The sequence below is a fragment of the Halichoerus grypus genome, chromosome 1, assembly GCF_964656455.1.
Source record: "Halichoerus grypus chromosome 1, mHalGry1.hap1.1, whole genome shotgun sequence".
NCBI classification, from domain to species: domain Eukaryota; kingdom Metazoa; phylum Chordata; class Mammalia; order Carnivora; family Phocidae; genus Halichoerus; species Halichoerus grypus.
In genome coordinates, this window is record NC_135712.1 from 138842008 (window position 1) to 138851684 (window position 9677).

The window sequence follows — 9677 nt, forward strand, 5'->3', positions numbered from 1 at the left end:
CTGAAAACCAAAGGCTTTGATGTTTTCTTGAAGCACAAACCTTATTCTTTTTCCCCTTGATTTGGAAGAACAATACATTCATCAAACACCAGCTGTTCTGCTAGGATCAAGGACCAGAAACATGTAAGAAGCAAATTCTCATTAAGCAATTTCACATTTTGGAAAACATCCAGGTGAAAGTATGCAGTAGCTTCAGGCTACATGGTGGCTTGGGGGTTCCCTCCAACCATACTTCATGGGGTTTGTGTCTTTCTCAGCACAAGTCTGTAGAGTGGAGTGAGGCAAAGTACCACTGGAAGGGGCTCCAGGTGACATTTCCAGGCTTGCTCCTTCAGAGAATCAAATGGGAGGATGCATGCATGAAGGGACCTCCAGGAGGATTTTTGCTAATTAGTAGGTAAAGTGCATTGGCTGCAAATGAACATGAGTTCTGATGTCAGCCTTGTCACTTGCCATCTGTGCAACTTTTGGCAAGTTGACTAACCTCTCTGAGCCTAGATTCCTTATATGAAAAATAGCATCAATTCTTGTGCCAGGCTGCCTGACCAGTTGTGTGACCTTGGGCAAGGTAATCAATGTTTCATTCCTTGCTTTCCTCATCTATAACTGGGGATGAATATCAGTACCCAAATCATTATAGTGATGTGAGAATGAAATGAGTAAATATGTGGGGCAGCCAGTAGAGGGTGTGTTCTCTCTCAGGGTCCTGCTGTGGGACACTGGCCCTTCTGGAACTCAGGAGACAGTGCAGGGCACCTCTGACTCATCTCTGTACAGGGGCATGAATGCTGGGTGGTTTATCTACCGAGCCCCTGCCAGGCACACTGTCTGCTTCTCTCCCCAGCGTGAGGAAGCAATGTTGCCAGTATCTCTCTGTGTTGTCATATTTCAGTGCCTGGTTACTAATTATTATAGCTCTGGTTTACCCAGGTTGGGAATTAGAAGATAATGAATTTTGTCAGTCCTTAGCCACATATCTTCTGTTGTTGCAGAAAGCAGTTTGAGAAAGTTCTAGAAAAGGACAGTGCCCTCAGGCCATACTACCAGAGACTTGTTTGCCTGACCCTGTCTGACCCTACACTGACACCTCTGTGACCCAGACAGAGTGTGCCCCGGGCTCTCAGGATGAACAACCTGCCCTCTGTTGGTCTTTCCTATGTGCTGTTGCAAGCAAACATCCATGGGGCAAGCACATCTCAGACACTAGAAATCCAACTGTTAATGTCAAACACATTTCCAGGAATGCCTTGGATTTTAGTCTCACTGTGAGTGACTTCAGTGAGTGAAACTTGGGGCTGACATTTCTGGTGAGCTCAGCATAAAACTGGTGGAAGCAAGATATAAGGGTTGCTCTTGGACTGGGGCACACTCACTCGAGTGGGGAAAAGAAGCTCTCAAGGTCAGCCCATCACCGTTACCCTCTGGAAACTCATTATCATAAGATGGTCTTGGCTCAGCTGGTTTAGAAAAGCAGTGACATCATCTTCTCAGAATTTACTCTTTCTTCGAAAAAGCCTGATACATTAAAAAAATAATAATTCCTATTCCTATATACTCCTTTTCTACCCCTGGACCTTGTGCTCAAGCCACTCCAGTTTAGAGACAACCCACAAAGAGTCACAGCATATAACCACTGAGCTTTGGCCTGTGCCTTCCTCCACCTGGAACACCTTATCTCCAGAGACTGCTACAGCTTGGTCTACTTCCCAATGGTGGAAATGAAGATGAATGAAATGAGTGGACTTGGACTTCACTTTGAAGTAGACTGAGTAGTACCCACTGACCCCTCACTGCAACCCAATACATCAGCGAATCGTGTTCTATCCCAACTCTTCCCACCTCATGCCCACTGCAGCCACAACAGAAGACCTGCCCTTTATAAACCCTCCCTCTTCCAGCCACACCCAACCCTGGATGGTTCCAAGCAGAGCATATTCCTCATAACTGCCTCTAAAGACCCTTCCCATCCTTCAGGACCAGTCAAATCCTGTCTTCTCCCCAAAGGCCTCCCAAATCCTCCACTAGAATTTCTCTTTGTCTATATTCCCTTTGTACTTTATTCATAGCCATCATGACAATCTGCTTTAAATTGGAGATACTACTATGATATTTTTGTCAGCCTAGGTGGTAACATTCAACTGCGTATCTACCCTGATGCTGCTCTGGATGCAATAGGCACAAAATAAGTATCACTTACTTTGCACTGAATTCAAGTGAATGCCATAAAGGGTTAAAGTCCAGTATTTCAGCTTGGGAAAACTCATCCAGAATTATGCTATCCTGATGATGGCAATAATGATGCTGATAAGTGATACTAATGACTATATTAATGGTATTGAACATAACTACCATTTTACTGAGTGTGTATAATAATAATAATAATATCCTGGACTTTGTTAAGCATTTTATACATTTCATCCTGACACCAATCCTATGACACAAGATTTATTAGCATTCCCATTTCTAGATGAGGAAGCTGAGGGGTAGAAAGATTAAGTAAGTTACTCAAGATCATCCAGATAGCAGGGCAAAGTACGGACTTAAGCTCAATGCCTTTACTTCTAGAGCTCCAAGAAAGATCACTATGATGGTTACACAGAAGATTGGGAGTAGGGAGATGGGAATGGAAGCAAAAAAAAAAAACACTTTGTGAGAGTTCTGGCGAGAGATGGTAAGCCTGAACACATGCACAATGGAGAAGAGAGGATGAATTTGAGACATATTTATAAGGTAACACAGCAGCTGATGACTGATTGAATGTAGTGAGTGAGACAGAAGTAGTTGAAGATCATGTCGAAGGTTTTGTTTAAGGCAGTTGGATAGTTGTTGATGGCATCAATACACTTTATGGAGAAAGCAAGACTTTGCAAAGAAGAACAGTTGGACATATTATGGTCTGTTGTGTTAACATTGAGATGCCCGTGAGGCATCAGTTCTGCTATAACACTCATTTTGAAACCTTGACTTTGTTCCAGTGATAGTAACGTATGAAGAAACAATTTGAGCATAACAAGAATTTTGTGTTTGCTCATGTGTGATTTCATCCACAGGAAGCACTCTGTTAATGCAGAAAATTCTACCCCACTGAACCAAGCCACAAAGGGATATCAACCCTCCCCCCATACATGCCTCATACATCTACCAGCTACCATGGGATAAACCACAGGTGTCCTGAGTCACACGTCCACTCCTGGTATTACAACTTTCTGAGTGATCTTTCTACCACTTTGCAATAACTCACAAAGTATAGTGGTTCCAAAGCACCTTTCTACAGGCAAACTTTAGGTATTTCTCAATATTTCTTGTAGTATTTGTGTGTTTCTTAACCATTTAACATGTGTAAATTGTGACAGAATTTTTATTAGGTTCCTATCTTTTGCTGTGTCACTGATGAAGTTTTTGACTCTTGTTCTCCTAACTCTATTATTCCCCATAAGCTTTGTTGTTTTTATTGTGTAATTTTGCATAATGTTGCATGACAGCACCCTTGATCAGAGATCAGCAAACAATGGCCCATGGCCCAAATCTGGACCATCACCTTTTTTTTTTTTTGTAAATATAACATTATTGGAACAGGGACATGTCAGTTTCTTTATGTGCTGTCTATGGCTGCTTTTGAATGATAGTAGCAGAATTGACTATGACTGAGACCCACCTCATGGCCCACATAGCCTACTCCATTCACTATCTATCCCTTTAAAGAAAACATCTGCTGGTGTCTGCCCTAGATCAAAAGGAACATGGAGGGTACAAATGAGGGGATCTAACCAGGGTTAGGAGAGTAAAGTGAAGTTTTCCAATCCAGGGTCAAGGTCAAGATCACTGATTCAATATTGAGACATTTGCGGGAAGGTAAAAACACTCAGGTTATCAGTATGAGATCCACAGTAGCCAAGCTAAATATGGGGAAAATATTTGTCAAAAAATGTGATATTAGATGTTTCAAAAAAAGCATCAATATATTCATCATAGGAAAAAATAGGACTTTCTTGGGGTATCCTAAATTTCATATTTTTTTTATCATTTTGATTTGAATTACATATGCCGTGTGACTGCAACTCTTCCATGCCTAGGCCCTCTAAGGTCTTAATTTAAGGAAGAAGTGTGCCTCCAGGACTGGACTTCAGAGGCGGGTCAGCAAAGGGTTGGCAACATATTGTGGCTGTGCTTCTTGGTGTGTTCCCCTCCTCAAACCACCAATTGTCCTTGTAGATGCTGACCTGCCTCTTCTACTTTCGAATAGACCTTTTCAATATAAATTCCAACACCACCATTTTCTGTTCTTTGGGGGAAATTGCTTCACCTGTCTCTTCTTCTACTTCTCATCTATAAATCGAGTAGATATACTAGTATCTATTCAGAAGATAATCCATATAAATTTCTTAGAATAGTATCTGGTACACATGTAATCATTTAGAAAAGACTAGTTATTGTAAGTGCCTGCTTAAATTTCCAATATACTTTCCCCAAAGAACATTCAGTAAAACCTGGAAGAGGACAAGTGGGAATGACATCTTTTCCAATTAGAAGGAATTAGGGTTTTCTTTTTTCTCTCTCAAACTAGATCTTTGAAGTGCAACCATACTTCTTGTCCTAATTCATATAAAGTGATCCTTTTATCACTATTTTACCCATAAGAATGCAAAAACATTTTTTTAATGATTTATTTATTAGAGAGAGTGAGAAAGAAAGAGGGCAGAGAGGTAGGAGAGAGAATCTCAAGCAGACTCCATGCTAAGCTCAGAGCGGGATGCAGTGGGCTTGATCTCACAACTGGGAGACCATGACCTGAGCCAAAACCAAGAGGCAGAGGCTTAACTGACTGAGCCACCCAGGTGCCCCTCAAAAACATTTTGCAAGTTTTTAGTCCAGAAGGAAAGGAAGAGAGCTACATACGCACTGGCCAATGTGCCAGGTTCTGTGCCACACTGCTGTTTTTCATTGAAATCATTATAACAGTCCCATAAGCTAGGTATTTTTCTCATTTCACATATGACTAAACCAAGATTTAGAATAACTTTCTAAACACCTTGCTCAACACACACAGTCTATGGCCCTGCCATGATTCCAAAGATTATCCTGAGTTTCTTTGGCTTTACCAATGGTTCTCAAGTGGGGGCAATTTTGTCCCTAAGGAACATTTGGCAATGTGAGGGGTGGAGAGGGATCAGGAGTACCACTGACATCCAGTAGGTAAAGGCCAGGATGCTGGTAAACATCCTACAATGCACAGAAGAGCTCCAGATTCTCTGCCCCAAAATGTAAATAGTGCTAAGATTGAGAATCCTGGACTAGATGATGCTGCTTCAGAGATATTTTTATTTGTTTGTTTGTTTGTTAAGGAAAACAAGTGAATGGGCACCTGCCTGGGTGGCTTAGTCAGTTAAACATCTGCCTTCAGCTCAAGTCATGATCTCAGGGTCCTGGGATCAAGCCCTGCAATGGGCTTCCTGCTCAGTGGGGAGTCCGCTTCTTCCTCTCCCTCTACCCTCCCCCTTGCGCCCCCCCCCATGCACACACACTCTCTCTCTCTCAAATAAATAAATAAAATCTTTTTTAAAAAAGGAAAACAAGTGAAAAGAAAATATCTGCAAGCAGCATTTCTAAATGATTTGCTGCAATGACTTCAGTTGATTATTACTCAAATTTGCTGATAAAATGAACTCCTTTTTCAAATCTTTAAGTTAGATGTTTTAACATATATTCTTAACCTCTTCCACTGTTCTCTGAGACTTATTAATATGGCTCTTTGTAAGATGCTTGGAACATTTCAAGGAGAAAAGGAGATGTTTGTTATTCGGCATTGCAAATACCATGTCGACATTGCCCTACATTAGCAGAGTTCCCTCAGAAGAAACTCAGGATGCCAGACATGATTCTCAAGGCCACTGTGAATAATGCTGTGCCAAAGCATGATACTTAGAGAAAGTGCTTTGGGGTATTTTTTTTTTTTAAACTGTGATTCATGTCTCTTTCGGATTGTAGCAGACATAAAGCAAACGCTGTTGGTGTCTCATCTAAATCCCCTTCACGGGATAGGGGCACCCCACTCACAGCCTCTGTGATTGTTGGCTGCTCGGGGTGCACAGCTGTCCCCAGGGGGGTCATGTCCCATCCTATTGAGCAGTCAAAGGCCCAAGACTGACTGACAAAGGGTTATGAAAAGCAGGTCTCCTTGCCCCTGGGGGGACCAAATCCTTAGTACACTTCGTATTCCAGATCTCCCCAGGGGATAAGGCTGAAGCTAAATCCCAGCCGAAAAGTACCTCCTTGCTTAGATTTCTTCCCCTAATTTGTCCGGCTTCCTACACTGCCCTCCTCCTGAGAGGAGCCCCCAATAAATCGCTTGCACAGAAATACCACTGGGTCTCTGGGTCTATGGAACCTGACCCAAAACACATGGGGTCAACAATTTCAAATGGCAATGAGTGTTATGGGCACTTCCTTCCCCACAACAGCAACCTCCTTGCTTTGCCACATCCCTATTGTTTGTTAGCCAGGAGGCTAATGGAGACACGGGGGCGAGTCAGAGCTCAGAAAGATAGCAGAGAGGAAGCTGAGTTCTGCCTACTGATCAAAGGGCTGTCTCTCCAAACTCATACTTTTCCCTGAGAGGAGCAGTTTGTTTCCTGAGCCTGAAACTAGGCTTCAGGGCAATCACAGTTTTGCCAGATGCCCAGCTCCCATCAAAGTTAATGGGGAGGAATTCTTCTTCAACATTGTTGTTGAATTTATATGTTTAAGATTGTCAGCACAAAATAGCCCATGAAACTTTGCATCCCTTAAAAAGATTCTCAATGATATCTTAGGTGAATAGATCTTTTTCTATTCTTTTTCTTCCATGATTCCTGAAGTTCTTGAGAAATAGCTTGACCTATTTATACTACTCAGTCCACAAAGACAGATTATGGTGACCAGATAATTAAGACTGTTTCCTAAGTATAATTTTCCAAGCAGTCCTTGGTGAATGCAGGGTTGTTGTTTTTTTTCCCCCGGTATTGTTAGGTTTTTAAGAAAATATACAGCTGTCAAATTAAAGGAAAATTGATGATTATTCTCTCTATTCTGATCATATGTTTCCAGAGGGATAATTTTCAGGCTAAGTAAAGACATGCATTCGTTTTCTTCATTTTTCAGATATTGTCTAGTCCCTTCTGTGTGCCAGGTGCTGTTCTAGGCACTGCAGATACAAAGATGAGCAAAACAGACAAAAACCCCTGCCCTCTTGGACCTCGCTCTCGAAAGGAGAGACAGATAAGAGACAGAATACACTGAAAACTATGTGTTAGATAATGGCATCAGATATTGATAAATGAAAGGAAGAAACATTGGTTAGAATAACACCTCGCCTTAATGAAGAGAAGCTAATTTAGGGAAGAGGGCGATGTGCTGTTTCTCTGATCAGATGACAGTTCAGCTGAGACCTGAAAGAAGCAAGGGAACAAGGCATCCGGATATGGGCGATGGAGTTTTTGAGGCAGGGAGCAACCAGTGCCCGATCCCTGAGAATGAAACATGCCTGGCAGTTTCAAGGAACACCAAATACACTGGCTGGAGCACAGAGAGCAAGCTGGAGAGCGGGGTAGGCAGTGAGGCCGCCGCATCTCATCAGAGGTGCTCAACAGCTTGGGGGCAAGTCAGTTCTTCACAATCCTTCCTGTTACAGGGTGATAGGTTTCCTGATACGTTTCTGCTGCCCCCCAGGTACTAAAGTCTAGTAGCTCCCCACTTATAATGACAACCACAAATATGCCCTACTCATTCCCAACAGCATGCTGGGATATGGGACCCATCCCAGTGGAGCCTAAGCTTTATACAAAGAAGGGACATGATCAGGTTTACTTTTGTAAGGTCACTGTGACTGCTGAGTAGAAAACATTGAACAGGGGGAGAGTTGAAGATGAACCATTTCGAATGTTGAAGTGGTCCAGGAGAAAGAGAGTGATGGCCAGGGCTGGGAGGTATCCGTGGAGGTGGCCCAAAGCAGCTGTTTTGGGAATACTATTTGAAAGAGGGGCTGGCAGGATGTGCTGGTGTTGGAAGTGAAATAAGCGAAAGAGAAGTATTAGGGGAAACTTGAAGGTTTTCTGTTGTCCTTACTGTTCCCATTTTGCGTATAAACAAGTGTTAGACGTAATGTAGCTATCCTATCTTCTTGTGACTTTTGTGTTTGCGTGTGCATATGCAAATATCATTTAAATGATACTTCTATCCCTGAGTTTCTTAGCCTCATCACTACTATGCTGGGGAACTGTTTTGTGCCCTAGAGGATGTTTAGCAGCATTCCTGGCCCCAACTCACTAGATGTAAGCAGTAGCTCTTTCCTAGTGTGACAACCAAAAATGTATACAGACATTGTTCAGTATCTCTTGGCGGGGGCAAAATTACCACCGGGTCAGTACGGCTGCTTTAAAAGGTGTCATGAGGCTGTGGTCCTAGTTCTGCTTCTAACTGAGGGATCTTGGACAAGCCACTAACTCCTCAGGGCTCTCTTTCTTGCTGTACATTTATCATAAGTATGAGTAAGATGTCTGTTAACCCAAATTGGAAACTCTATAAATTGGTTAACCAAATCCTTTCTGGGGAATTAACTTCCATTGAATTTCAAATGAATAGTGTCTCAAAAAATCTTATTAATATAAACATAAAATTAGTTTTTCTTCTGGGAGTGAAAAAATGCCCCCAACAATTATAAGACTGATTTTCTCAATCTAGGCCATAATTTGAACAGGCAAAATTTGTTAATAAGCATTCCCAGATTCTGAAATAGCTTCTGCAATTTTCCTATTTGCAAAGTCAATTGAGGACTTAAAACCACAGCTGTCCATGTCTGGTATTCTGTGGCCCTTATTGGGCAATTTGGTCCAATAAAGTTTAGCTTTCAGTTGACAATATTGAATTATGGCAGGCACTGCTAGGGATTATTTTGCTACATCACATTTGCTCCTTTGCCCAATTAGAGCTGTCAGTAAATAAATGAAATTGTTGAAACAGACAGAATTCAGTGCAACCTCTTCTAAATTATCTCATATAATTCCCATGAATTTTGTGAAATGATTTCCTCTAAATCAGCGTATGGTTTTTCTTATCCCCTCTAAAATTTGAGATTGAAGAGTGTTCATAGTCAGAAGGATGGCACTCATTTGAACAAACAGGCTGGGATAGGTTCACTCCTCACCTTTAACCAGTGTGGAGTTGGGACCAGATCCTATCTCTTCACCTTAGGTTTTGGGTTTTACTTACCATACCTACAATGACTGCTGTTTTGCCAGATATTGAGGGAGCAGACCGCATGCAGATACATGGTGGGCTGTGAAGGTGTGTTTACAAAATCATGGATGAGACAGAAAGTCAAACCCCATTGCTATGTATTTGTGTAGGTGTTGTAAGATGACTAAAAGCGTGTGTGTGTCCTCTGTTTGGATGACCTATATGCAGGGTTTCTACTTTATGAAATCTACGGATGCTTTTTATTAAATGAAAAAGATAAATCAATTTTCTATATTTATCCCCTCATTCTAGCTTCTCCAAGCCTGGCCACTGCCAGAGCCTTTTAAGGAAAGCAGAGTCAGATGAATGTGCCTGCCTCTTTTTTGGCTTTTCCTTGAATTCTGAGTGGCCAGAAACTTCCTTCCTGGCCATATTCAGTGGTCAATGCTTGCTGCTAAATGGTAGGT